Raw genomic sequence first — 14,834 nt, 5'->3', positions numbered from 1 at the left:
CTGGCCATGCCAATCCTGACCATCACAAACATTTCCTTCTGTTTTGTAATAAGTACAAATTAAAGTAGGCTTCTGCAATATTGTTGTGAGGTTAACCAGTCTCCCCATCTTTGCAATACATACTTTTCCACTTCCAGTGCTAAGGATTCTCATTGCAAGGCAGCTATATGCATGTAAACCTGAACTATAATGCACCCATTGTAAACCATAGCATTGTTATGCCCTCATCAGTTTTAATTGTCTCATTGCAGGCATATCCATGTTTTACACATGTAGGGTATGGGGATATTTTTCCTTTAGCATTCCACCACACAGCCAGTCACTAAAACTGTAGAGCAATGGAGCTCCCCTGCTGTTAAGATTATTTCCCAACTCACCAGGGATTTTTTTTTTTTCTTTTGCTGGTAGCAAATCAGGAAAGCTGAAAAGCAGAGCTGGAAATGAGAAGCTGGGCCAGTGAGTAGCTTCAGAGTGGATGGGACCACATTTTACAAGTGTTTTGTGAATGCTTTGTCTGCAGAAGCTAACCTGTGTTTTGTAATGGACTGTTCTAGAACATAACATCTGGACAGCCTCATTAATTATTCTATTGTGAAACACAGAAAGTTTCATCATGCGTTATGTGCGAATTGTGGATACATTACTGAAATCTGCATAACAATGAATATGGTGCTCTGAGGAAAATATTAAACAATAGGTTCATTTAAAATGTGTCAATAACATTAAAGCAGTATGAGAGGGGGGGACAAAAATCAGAAAAATGTGTGTTCTGGTTGAACTGTGCCAGATGGCATGTACCTGGGGTTACATGCAGAGGTCGCTGTCCTGTAGAGCTCACAGGGCACATCAGGAAATGGAAGTGGGCTCCGTTCGATTAGCAGCCAATTAAAGGTTTTGTCTCACAGTTTGGTCAGGTGTTGGGGACAATATCCCCTGTCTCTCTACTTAATCGTCAGAGAACCACGTATCTATTGCTGATTGAAATGTAATTATTCTAGAGGCATAATTGTGTTTTGCTTTCACAGATGTGTTGAATTCAAATGGTGTGTATTTTCAATGACAGGAAGACTGCTTTGGTATTTTTATTTTTGTATCTGCTTAAGTCAGTACTGATATTTAGCAGAAGCATTGGGAAGTTCAATTATCCTTTAAAAGGTGCATTTATTAGCAAATCCTGCAATTTTTAAGGTACTTTTCATGGTGCTGGAAAGACATGGAAATGCTAGGGGAACTGACTATTGGGCTGTCAATAGAAACAACAATAGCTACTTTTTCTTTCTTACATTACTGTGTTTCTAAAAATATGCACAAAGAGCATAGGAAGTCAAAAGTATTTATGGATCCTGCTCTGTTCTGAGTGGCACAAAAGTATACATGCTTAATGCACTTTTCAGTCAGCTGTACACTTATTCTCTGCCTTTCACCTTAATACCTGATTTTTGTTCCTTGCTTTGCACTATTGACACTGACTCAGAGGCCTGTGCAAAATCCTCAAGCTGTGTTGTGTCAATATCCCAAGAAGCCTTATTTTGTCACCTCTGTTTCCCTTAGGAAACAGCCCAGTGATCATGAGATTGTTTCATTCATCTTATGTGTAATTCTGTGGGGTTCCTGAGGACTTCCTAAATGCTTGTTGTTTCTGTATGTTCTTTCTCTTCCTACAGCCCTTAGGTGGCACTCGTTCAGAGGAGATAACAACTGTGTCTCTAAAGCTGATCTTCACTCTCAAAACCACCTCAGAGATGCTGCTTTCTGTCTGGAGGTCTGACACTTCTGCTTGTCCAGAGCATCTAATCCAGGTGCTCCTCTGATGACAAATGCTGTTCTTGTTCTCCTTTGGTTCTGTAAAGCTGGAGTATTTGAGGATCAAAGAATGGAGGTTTGCATCTCTTAAGAATTCTTAAAAAAATAGTAAGATGTCCCATTGTGACTTCATTGAGCGCATTTGAGTTGAGTGAGGGCGGAAGTGTGATAATCCTTTAATAAATGAAGAAAACAGGTGCTTTTGAAATTGGATGAACTCATTAGTTTAATGTACCACTCTATAAGTTACATAGAATGGGAAAAATGTTATTATCTGTTATAATCCCATGGGAATTCATGAATATACTAAACACTAATTCTTGCTTAGGGAATAATGGGAAAAACTCTGTGGCACTTTGGAAATTCTCCATGGTGTTTGCTTTTTTTGCTAGGGAAAATTGCAGGACCACCTGAGTTTATCTGAATGTCATATTTTTCTCCTTTAAGTCCTTCTTTTATGACACCTATTCCACTGAGGAAAAAATTAAATTTCTCCAATAAATCAAAGCCTCTCTTTTAGTCTAAGGAATTATTCTAGGACAGTGTAAAGGGACAGTGATGGGGACAACCATCCTTGGCTCCTCATATCTGGAGAGCTTGAAATCTCTTGATTTCTTTGCACAGCGAAGATAGGTACAGTCCAACTCTCTCAGTACTGTGCAAGTGACTGTCTGCTTTCCTGACTGACAGCTGGATCTGTTCCATGATCAACTGACACCACCAGATGACAAACTCTGGCTTGTTGATGCTGTGTATTTCATCAACACCCATCACCCATGGCTCCTGAAAGAGGAGAGAAGCACGAGCATCACCTTGCCCTTTTGATGACTCCTTGAGCACAGCTTTTGAGGTTATATTTTTTGAAGTATCTTTCAACTAAGCAGCCTTTTTAAAAAGCACTCTCTATAACAGTCAGAAGCAGAGAAGCTGTCAAGACTGATGCCAGCTATGCAACCACTTGAACGTCTGTAACTTTGCTAATAGGACTATTTTCTTCTCCTTTTTGTAGGAGAGGAGCACAGTTGTGCAGGTGTGTGCAGGAGTGGTGCCTCTCACTGGCTACTGCTCTTCATATAAGTAGATTGATATGATGCACTGTAAGGATGATTTTGAAAAACTGCTTCTTTTAAGTAAAAACAATATCCAGAATAACAGACTAGATTCTGCAGGTTTTGTTTGTTTGGTTGTTTGGTTGGTTGGTTGTTTTTTTTTGCGTGACCTCTGAACGGAAGAAATGTAGCAACAACTGAAATCAGTACTGAAGACCTGAATCTTCGTGAGTGATGTGTTTTCTTCTTTCTAAAGCAGAAGGGTTTGGGGGATGTGATAAATCATTTCACTTCAGATGCAAATAAAAACCTTCTCCAATTTAAAACTGTATTCTCCTCTATTTTACATTGGGTATCTAATGTTGGGTATCAACCCAAATCATTATTGATGCTAGGCCTACTGTTTACAAACAGAGAAGGGCTGGTGGGAGGTGTAGTGGTTGGAGGCCGCCTGGGCCATAGTGACCATGAAATAGTAGAATTTTCAATACTCAGAGGTGCAAGGAGAGCCATCAATAAAACCTCTACACTGGACTTCCAGAGGGCAGATTTTTGCCTATTCAGAAGTCTAGCTCAGAGAATACCCTGGGAAACAACGCTTGAAAACAAGGGGAACCAGGAGGGTTGGACATGGTTCAAGCAGGAGGTTTTGAGTGCACAGGAACAGGCTATACCAGTGCGCCGAAAGGCTAACCGGCAGGGAAGACAACCAGCTTGGCTAAACAGGGAGATTCTGAAGGAAATCAGAAATAAAATGAGAGTTTACCAACTGTGGAAAAAAGGGCTGGCTACTTATGAAGAATTTTTGAAAATAGCTGGATCATGCAGGAAAAAAATCAGGGAAACAAAAGTGCAATTTGAAGTTAATTTGGCCAATTCTGTTTGGGATAATAAAAAAGTCCTTCTTTAAATACATTAATAACCAGAGGAGGGGCAAGGAAAACCTCCATTCTCTGTTGGACTTTGAGGGAAATATAGTTAACAAAGATGAGGAGAAAGCTGAGGTACTTAATACCTACTTTGCCTCAGTTTTTACCAGTGAGACAGGTGGCCCTCAGGACAATTGGCCTCTGGAGGTGGTTGACAAAGATAGGAAGCCAAATAGCCCCCTTGTATTCTCGGAGGAAATAGTTGGTGACTTACTGAGCCATCTGGATCCTCACAAGTCTATGGGGCCTGATGGGATCCATCCTAGGGTGATGAGGGAGCTAGCGGAAAAGCTCACCAAGCTGCTCTCCATCATCTTCCAACAGTCCTGGCTCACTGGGGAGGTCCCATATGATTGAAAATCGGCAAATGTTACCCCAATTCACAAAAAGGGCTGCAAGACTGACCCTGGCAACTACAGGCCTGTCAGCCTGACCTCGGTGCCTGGCAGGGTTATGGAGCAGATCATCCTGAATATGATCACACAGCACCTTCAGGATGGACAAGGGATCAGACCCAGCCAGCATGGGTTTAGGAGAGGCAGGTCCTGTCTGACCAACCTGATCTGCTTTTATGATCAGGTGACCCACCTGGTGGATGAGGGGAAAGCTGTAGATGTGATCTATCTAGACTTCAGCAAAGCCTTTGACACTCTCTCCCATAATATACTCCTGCAAAAGCTGGTAGCCCGTGGCTTGGACAGTACACTCTCTGCTGGGTTAAGAATTGGCTGGAGGGCCGGACCCAGAGAGTGCTGGTGAATGGGGCTGCATCTAGCTGGCGGCCAGTCACTAGTGGTGTTCCACAGGGGTCAGTGTTGGGTCCAGTCCTGTTTAACATCTTTATTGATGAGTTAGATGAGGGGATTGAGATCATCATCAACAAATTTGCTGATGACACCAAGTCGGGAGGGAGTGTCGACCTGCTGGAGGCAGGAGGACTCTGCAGAGGGATCTGGATAGACTGGAAAAATTGGCTGATTCCAATGGAATGAAGTTCAACAAGGCCAAGTGTCGGGTCCTGCACTTTGGCCACAACAACCCACTGCAGCACTACAGGTTGGGCACAGAGTGGCTGGAGAGCAGTCAGGCAGAAAGGGACCTGGGGGTACTGATTGACAGGAAGCTCAACATGAGCCAACAGTGTGCCCAGGTGGCCAGGAAGGCCAATGGTATCCTGTCCTGTATCAAAAATAGCGTGGTCAGCAAGACAAGGGAAGTGATCCTTTCCCTGTACTCTGCATTGGTGAGGCCACACCTGGAGTATTGTGTTCAGTTCTGGGTCCCTCAGTTCAGGAAAGACATTGAAGTGCTGGAGCAGGTCCAGAGAAGAGTTACAAGACTGGTAAAGGGACTTGAACACAAGACCTATGGGGAGAGGCTGAGGGTGCTGGGGTTGTTCAGTCTGGAGAAGAGGAGGCTTAGAGGTGACCGCATCACTCTCTATAACTACCTGAAGGGAAATTATAGCCAGGTGGGGACTGGTCTCTTCTCCCAGGCAGTTAGCAATAGGACAAAGGGGCATGGGCTTAAACTCTGCCAGGGGAAATTTAGGCTGGATAGTAGAAAGAAATTCTTTACAGAGAGAGTAGTCAGGCATTGGAATGGTCTGCCCAGGGAGGTGGTGGACTCACCGTCCCTGGAGGTTTTTAAACTGAGATTGGACATGGCACTTAGTGCCATGATCTAGTAAATGGACTGGAGTTGGACCAAGGGTTGGACTTTATGATCTCTGAGGTCTTTTCCAACCTAGTTGATTCTGTGATTCTGTGTGATTATTATTTCAGAGAAGTTGTCTTTTCCTTATGTAGATCTACTTGATGTAGAGATGTAATCTACTTGATGTGAGATTACTCTAGCTGCTGTCACCTGGAGAAATCCTCAGTACGAGGGAGCATCTGTTCTGAAGTCAAATGGATAATCCGACTTTTCAAGTGTGTCAAATTAAGGCACTGTCCAGTCTTGAGGTCTGTCTTTGCTTGAGAGAGAACTGTTCCAAGATATCTGTTGCTCTGAGGCTGGCTGGGCATCACTCTGCCTGTGGGAGATGGTGAGTGATTACCTTTGCATCAGTTGTTTCTTTTCCTCTTTCCTTCTCTTATTAAACTGTTTTTATTTCAAAGCAAGGCTTTGCTTGATTTTGCTTTGTATTCTCTCACCTGTACTACTGCTGTGAGTGAGTGAGTGAGCGAGCAGCTTAGGTGCTGGCTGGAGTCAACCCACTGCAGTTTATTATAGTTATATTGATGTATCCCTTTACTTCATTTGTTTGTAAGTCAGATAAGAGCAACAAATCCTTTGCTTTATGTTATTCTATAACAGTCTGAATGTTCCAAGCCCTATTTCCCTCTGCTTGAGAAACTGACACTTCCTTTATATCCATGGTGGAGTTAAGTATCAGCCTGCCTAAGTATTGCTACTGGATTTATAGTCTTGCTTGCGAGCCCAGCTGACAGAATATCTCAACTAGTCTTACTCCAGAGAGTCGAAGAATCATTTAGGTTGAAAAAGACCTTTAAGATCATCAAGTCCAACTGTTAACCTAACCCTGCCAAGTCTACCACTAAACCAGGTTGCTAAGTGCCATATCTATACATCTTTTAAACAACTGCAGGGATGGTGACTCAACCAGTTCACTGGACTTCTCAGACTGTTCCAGTGCTTGATAACCCTTTCAGTGAAGGAATTTTTCCTAATATTCAATCTAAACCTCCCCTGGTGCAACTTGAGGCCATTTCCTCTCGTTCTGTCACTTGTAATCCGAAAGAAGAGACCAACACCCTCCATCCTACAACCTCCTCTCAGGTAGCTGTAAACAGCAATAAGGTCTCCTGTCAGCCTCCTTTTCTCCAGACTAAACAACTTCAGATCCCTCAGCCACTCCTCATAGGACTTGTTCTCTAGACCCTTCACCAGCTTCATTGCCCTTCTCTGAACTCTCTGCAAGCACCTCAATGTCTTTCTTGTAGTGAGGGGCCCAAAAATGAACACAGGATTCGAGGTGAGCCCTCACCAGTGCCAACTACAGGGGGACGATCACTTCCCTGGTCCTGATACAAGCCAGGATGCTGTTGGCCACTTGGTCACACTGCCAGTCATGCAGAAATAACTGTCCAGATAAAGTATATGAAGAGTTAGGTCATTGTTAGTGGGATTTTTTGAATACTTCATTTATGCTTTGGCTGCACACCTGCCAACTGCCTTCCTTTGCTGTACTGTGTACAAATGTTTTCCAAATAAAAATGAGGGAGAGAAGCAAGCTTCTAACCATAGGTAAATAACTAAAGTGTCAGAGTGCTGCAGAATGATAATCATAGTCTGTGGAGAGAGTTGAGCACTTCCAAAGAGCACTTCAGTTTTTAAGTGCTACCAGAGAACATTTTAGCCTATTTCTTTTCATTAGCTAGTAATGGTGACTCAGTTGCAACTACAAACGCATACTCAATACTTACCTCTGTCCTTCCATGTCTTCGTAGGAAAAGCCCACAGCTGTAATCAAAAACACAATGGAAGGGAGTGTCGATAAAGAACAAGCACAGAAGATGTCTTGAGGTCTTCTTTTGCTTTAGAAGCATGACAATTCCATTGCTGGATGCTGTTAGCCCACACGCACAATCACACGCTTGACTGGTGTTGTAGATCCTACTTGAGAGCTTCCAGTGTGGGACCACCCTATCTCTCATGCATTAGTGATAAATGGATGATATCTCCTGGTCTGAGCTGGAGTTGCAGGTGGATGCTGGGTGCTGTGTCTTAGCATTCTCTCAGCAGTAGAAGAGGGAATGACTCTAGTAGTGCTGTTTGAGAGGAAGGTGCTGTTGAGTAATTCAGTCTTTGGGAGCTGTTTCCTCAGCAATAACACAAAGCAGCTTGTGCACTTGTTGTCATTGTCACTTGTGTCAACTCACATCAGATTGTGTTGAAGTACTTATGAAAAAACTGAGAAAATCCATGCAACTGATTTTTAAATTAATCCTAAACAGGCAATGTGGGTGTGAATATTTTTTTCTGGTCATATTGAATCATATATTGCAACAAAACTTAAATTGTAGCAGGATATGAACACAATTATGCAACTTACGTGCAACAGATAAAATTAAGTCAAACTGGTTATTTGTTATTGTCCCACAAGTTGTTTCCTGTGGTCTCTGCATTATCAAAGTGAGAAGTGCAGCTTAAAGTCTCATGTTCTTTGTCTTTCCCGAATGCTTTAAAGAGATGATCTGAAAATCGCTTGAAGACCTGATTTCTTACAGATTTCAATCACCATCACTTCAGACTTTGTCAGAATCTGAGTAAAAAAGTTATTATGAGTGATTCAGTTCTGTGATGTTTTATTTGGGTCATGTAAATGATGTCTGGTATTCAGAGAACGTGCCTGGCAGCTTTTCTTTGGGGGGTTATGAAGAACAAAATGGTTAGTATATTTAGAAATAAAGTTGGACCCTGTGGCTGCACTGGTGTACCAGAGCTCAGATCAAGAGCTTTTTTTGGCTCTTTGTCACAGAACCTTTCTATCAGAAGTTAACAGCCTTGCCAGGCTTGTGAGCCACACTCTGGGGGCTTTTCCCCCTTTGCCTTCTTTTAGATGTTAAATAGCTGTAGAAAACCTGTCAGAATTTGGAGATATCACTGATTATCAGTCTCAAATTTATGTGAGAGGAAAGCAACTCTGAGTCTGTGTCAAAATTGATCTGGGTGGCAACCGGGAGTCTCCAGCACCTGTGGCTGTGTCTCAAGAGGCTGCAGAGCCGGTGCTGGTGCTACCGCAAGCGGTCTGCTCCTCTGCCAGCCCCGGCACCCGTGCTGCGAGTTGTGTGGCCTCATGTAAGTGGCTGGGTGACTGCAGGCCTCCTATCAGCATGCAACTAGTAATGCTGAAGGCTTCTGTTGGTACAATGGTACTGGCAAAATACTACTCTGTCTTGTGGCCTGTGGCTTCCTGACTTCTGGCTCACCTATACCACTGTTCATGATGCACGCTATCATGTCATCAGGTAACTTCCTACTATTGCTGGGCTATGCCTGCTTTTGCAGGGGAGAGCTGTTTTGCTGGATTTCTTCTTATGATGTAGAGATCAAGCATGTATAGTATAGCAACATAGCTGCTTGAGCAGTTGATATTGCTTAATTTAATTTTTGAAATTCACAAAAGGCCCAATTGGGGAGACTGTGGAAAGGGTGGGAGTTGAGTGGGGAGCATGGGATGTTATCTAACTGGATGGGTAACCTTTATTCTTGAAGAGCTGGAGAGAATGTACTAGCATCAAACTGGGCTAGAAAATGACTTCATAGCCTGAGCGAAGTGATGTGACGGCTGTCATGTTCAGCCTCTTGTAACAGCATGAGTTGAGTCTCTTGTTTCAATTCAGGAAGTGTTACTTCAAGAGCATTGTCATAGATCTTTATTGTAATAAGACTGCTCCACAAAATAAAACAACCCAGCGAGAAACCTGTAGCTGGGAATTGATCACTTTTTTGTTTCTTTTTTTTTTTTTTTTTCATAAATGACAGTACAGCCTAAAGCAGGAACTATTACATATTCAGTGCCTGAGTCTATGAAAGATCAGACTAAGTATAATGATCATTTGAAACGTAATCTAAGGCAGCTCTCCTCTGCAAGACAGTTTGAGTAGCCAGATACTTTCATTAGAAATGATTGAAAGTCAGATTTTTTTTTTTTTCATAAGAAGTCCCCTGCTGCTTCAAAAATGGTTTTTTTGGCTGACTTAGAAACATGGGTATTCTAAAAAATGAAGCAAACATTTTTTTCAAAAACTAATTTTAACTATAATTTCTTGCTATTGAATAGGAGCTGGTTTTAGTGATTTTAAAAATGTTTAATGCAATAGCTAGCTTCTGTCATACTTTAGTATTTTAGTAATGGTGCTAGGTACTTCTATTGTGTATTCAGTGCTATTACAGAAAAATAATGTGGAATTATTCTAAAATTAAAAATAAAACAAACATGACAATTTTAACATGGATGTTTAAATATTTTGGAAAATAAAATATGGAGTTATTTGTGTTAAAGCTTATATGCATTTCTAACATAATTTAATTGAAAGCAACAGTTTCACTGAAAAGCATTTCAATAACAAAAGCTCCTGCTGGCTTTCCTTACCCCATAACATCCCTTATATAACAGCAATAAGAGAGAAGCAAAGCTACAAGCTGCTTTCTTTCACTATTTGCCACGGCCCATGAGAGCCAGCCTGCACTCTGTGACTGTCATTTGCAGTGAACTTGGTGCTACTTGCAGTAGCACATTTGGCTGGAGGAGCTGGTGGGAACTGGAATACTGCTGTTCAGATGTTCAGATCACTCCACTTGATGCTGCTGAAGTGCAGGCATGAATTTTAGGACTAGGGAATGTATCAGTAGGTATCAGTAGTTGCAATGTTCTGGTAGGTCTTCTCTAGATTGTGAGGGTTGCGCTTAACCCTGGATATCCCTCTGTGTGTGGTTATTCAAAACTTATGGTGGTGGATAACTATTTTGTTTTGGGATTAGCCTACAATAAAATGTTTGATCCATTTCCTCCTTTTCCATAAATCACTGTTGTGTTGAAAAAAAAAAAAAAGTCTTCATGTGGCAGAGAACAAGTGCCTAATTTGTGCTTTGGAAATCAGTGGGAGGTGGAGCTATGAGTCAATCTATAGAGCTTTTCTTCCCTGTCTCAGCTGGTTGGAAAACAGCATGGTCTAGGAGCACCTGCCAGCTGTGAGACATACAGACTAGACCATTATAGTGTTGCTTTTCATGAGACAAAGATACTAATGGGATCATCAGCCTGCTCACCTTTGGTAAGGGAAAAATCTTTGGTGGGTGGGAGGATCTGTTTGGCTGCCTTGGTTGAGATTCATCAAAAGCAAATTCTCAGGGAATTTTAATCCTTAAATGTCAAACGGGTCTGTAATGGGCAAATGTATTAGTAAGAGCAGCAGGCAGATGGTCTTGGTAAGATGGAGATGCACCCCATCAAGAAGAGGAGAACTGGTATGGCCCCTTGCTATTGCCATGATGACTCTGAGTAGAAACTGAAAACTAGGAGCTGTTGACTGCCAGGTTTCATTGCTGGTCCCTCTCTTGGCTCCTTGTCCCCAGGATCAGTTCATCCAAGCAAACCCACACAGGAAGATTGGAATTAGGAGGAAGGATCATGAAAGACCTCACAGCGCTGAAGACAAGGTACTGTCTAGAGGGCAGCTTCTGGGTTGCAGGGCGAGGGCTGCGGGGCATGAACAATGGCTGTGCTACCTGCAGTCTTCCATCAGCCTTTCCCATCTTTCCCTAAACTTAACTGTAATTATGAGAGGAGATATTTTTTAACCGTTAGTCACAGGAGTATCGAGCTCTGAACTCTTGGTTATGGATGCCACTAAAGCTGAGGATGAAAATGTAATCCTCTGTATTTGGGGTGAAAAGTTGAGCTTTCAGCACTTTGGATTATCTACTGTCTTCATTCTCTTTAGCTCCAGAAACACCACTGGCAACAATTTTGCTGAGGTTGATGGGTTTCTTCCCAACCTGGTGATTTTGTTCAAATGACACTTTCTGAGAGAAAACTATTTGGTTTGGAATTTTCCAGTGGGCTTTAAATAGCATCTGGTCTGGTGACTTACTGCTTTTGAGGTGGTTGATCTGTTAGAAGACTGGCATAAAAAAATAAGAGGTACACCAGGAGGTACTAAGGAGGCAGTTTCTCATAAATCATGATACTTTAAAGGTTGAATTGCTCCTTTCAATTTAATTAATGGAGCTATTGCTTCTGTATGTAGTACTTTACTTCTGATGTTTTCAAGATTGTCTTGCCTTTCCTCTAACCAAGTATTGGGTTGATGTAGCTGTGATGGGAAGGGGGAGGTAGAAAATAAAAAATAGAGTTGTCTAGCCTTCAAGACATTCCCCTGCAGAGACCTACACTATGGGATGTCAATATATTGCTATACATCAGTGCTTCTCCTTGGTAAATCAAGGAGATCAGCCTAGTATTCTTCCATGTGGACATATTTTTAAAATAATAATTAAAATAATTTATTCTTGCAAAATTTCTGAATAAGCTAGGGTATTCTGAATCAAATTTGTGTGTGTGTATGCATTCATATGCAATCACAACTTTTATTCTGGCTTCTTTGGTTTAACTACATAATCTAATGCACTGGCCATTTTACTCTCATGCTATCAGAAATGTAATTCAGTTTGTATTTACAACTTTCCATTTTCTCACATGGTTTAGAGTTTTTTGATCCATGCTTTCTTCAGTTACGGTCTTCATCCAGCTCCTGGTTTGTGTACATACATCAGTTCTGTATGTTGTGCTAATGTGGTTTCATTTCAAATAATGCAGACCCTATCTATGGATGACAGGCTATCTTTACTCAGACAGAGCCAAAAAAACCCCGAAACCACAGCTTCTTCTGCCTTACATCATATCAAATTGGTACTGAAATGCTAGATCTGCCTCATGGGGACATATTAGAATGCTGACCCCAAGCCTTTGATTTCAGCCTTCCTCCTGCTGGTAGGACTGAATAGCTCTGGGGTCTCATACTGAGCTTTTCACTTCTAGAACCATTCTCTCCCTCGTTTAGTCTTTTTTTTTTTTCATTCTTTTTAAGGGGTCATTTATTTTGGTATGGTGCAGGATGTTACGGTGTTGTGTATCCCACAGCCACAATAGCCACTAGCAGTGGCACCTTAATTGGGGCCTTATAAGATGGAGAGCTTCTGTCCTGTTCTGCAGTAATGTTACGTGGCAGGTGGGCAGCCATCCTGCTGGAGGAAGGGCATCCTGTGGTCTCCAAGCTGGCACAGTGGGAAGTGCTCTGCTGTCAGCCGTTGCACTGATTGAAATCTGAGGAGCAAACTCTGTAGTTTGATTTGTGGCTGGATTTTACAAGGGAAATTATGTAATGACTTCTTTCGTGAAAAATACCTTGTTGTATTTTTGTACGACTCCCTGCATTGAAACTTAACCTCCAAAACCTAAATCATTAAAAACCCCTTAGTGTTAAACACAACTGGTCAGTAAAAAATAATCTGGAATCTGACATTATATTGTATCATAATAATTTCTTCTTAGAAGTTGTCTCAAATAATTAAAATGAAAACATACTCAGTGCATTAATATGAGAATGGCCTATGGTTACTTACTTTCCAGGTGTCCTTCTCCTTGCTATGCCATATGATAGTTTGTCTTAGTGCTATCTGAGTTATTTGCTAATAATTAAAGTATTTTTCCCATTGTTCTGCAGTCAGAAGTGCCTCATTTGTGCTGGCTTACTGTAAAAATCATAAGCATGAGAAATCTCCGCAAAGCAGATCTCTGTAAGTATCAATGATGATGTGTTTACAGGTTAGCAAGAAATGTCGCTGTCACCTGAATTTAATCCTCTTGTACACCTGCTGCTAGGATTACAGTAGTGTCTCAGTATTTTGGCTGAATAAGTTGTATCTGTTTTTGTTCAGACTCAATTACAATAGGTTAGGAAACAGTTAAAAATAGAAAAGAAATAAAATAGAAATTGTATGTTGGGAAAGAAATTATCCTTCCCTTTCCTAGTTGCTCTGTGATATTTTTCATTTCTTAACTCTTCAGTGTCTCTTTATCCACAGGTTGCCCATTTCCCTTCCGAAAGGGGCATCTTTGTGAAAAATAGAGGAAAAATAAGTAGTTGTATTGGGTGCTGCTATGTTTGTCTCTTCATTGCTGTTTCACTGTGAATGACTTGTACATTAGAACTAGGACTAGATTAAAAAAATCCCCCCAAGCCAAATTATTATTATTTTTTTAAATAAAAAGTGGAAGTTTCAGGAAGTGAAGTCATGTATGAATTTACTTGGAGTCTGGCAAATATTTGAAAACAGATGTAAAGAATGAGAAGAGACAGAATGTTTCAGTTCAGTACTGTTGAAATTGAATATTCTGGGTTTTGTTACTAAAGAGTAGTAGTGGTTTAAAGTTAAATAACTCTAAATGTAGAATGTTTTCCTTTGTGTCTAATGAAATATTTAAGGCACCTCATAAGTTAATTTTTTTTTCCCCTGATTGGGCAAAAGGCATAATAAAAAAAGTATAGCTGTACTAATTCCATACATCTTTTTCTTAACACAGTGACCCTAACTGACTGCTACGTGAAGCTGTGGCTGCCAACAGCTTCACGTCAGGAAGCCCGGACAAGAACTGTACGTAACTGCTCAAACCCTGTCTGGAATGAAACGTTCCACTTCGTGATCCAAAGTGAAGTAAAGGTAGGGTCTGTACTTGTGATAGTGGGCAGATGCGTTATAAAGGAGACGTCTTCACCTGCTGCATGCAGACTCTTTATGAGAGCCTTGAGGCTCACACAGAGGCTTGAACTCAGTTATGCAGAGGAACAGGATGGCAATGGAAAGGTGCAGAAAGCATCAGAGACAGCATGAGAGGAGCCATTTCCTACCAGAAAGTAAATATACAAGCCTGGGTATAGATTCTCTGGTGCCCTGATTGGTCTCTGTTATCTTTTAAGCACTATAACCCCAGGAACTGGATAGGAGGTCTCCAGGAGTTAGGTGTTTTGGACTGTCTCATACATCAGTGGTTTATCTGCCACAACATGGTAAGGAGAGTTGGGCTTGTGCTTGATGTTTGTGTTAGCAGACTGATAACCTGGTGAAGTATATTGTCTTGCTGACTTATTTTACTCAGTGTGGTGCTGAGACTCAAGCCTTGGGCTTCCTTTTGCTACTCACCCATTTCATGACATCACATGGTCTGGTAGCCCTTATCTCCTCTAGCTATAAGAGACAAATTCTACGACTGCACAGAAATGAAAAGAGCACAAGTCAGGATGGTTTACCAGTATCTTCCTGCACTTCAGCATAGCTGACAAACCCTAACCCTAACTCCTGGAGACCCTCCTTATGCAACCTTGAGGGCATTTTTGTTGTATGTTGCCACGGGCTTGTAATATCTGCTTTATACTGTAACAATGACATTCTAAATTATGAGAGGTACCATAATTCAATGCTTTTTTTAAGAAAGAAAAAATACCCAGCCTTTAATACCAAGCAT

Source organism: Patagioenas fasciata, chromosome 5 (genome assembly GCF_037038585.1).
Source record: "Patagioenas fasciata isolate bPatFas1 chromosome 5, bPatFas1.hap1, whole genome shotgun sequence".
NCBI lineage: Eukaryota > Metazoa > Chordata > Aves > Columbiformes > Columbidae > Patagioenas > Patagioenas fasciata.
Note: the sequence above shows the minus strand (reverse complement) of the source record.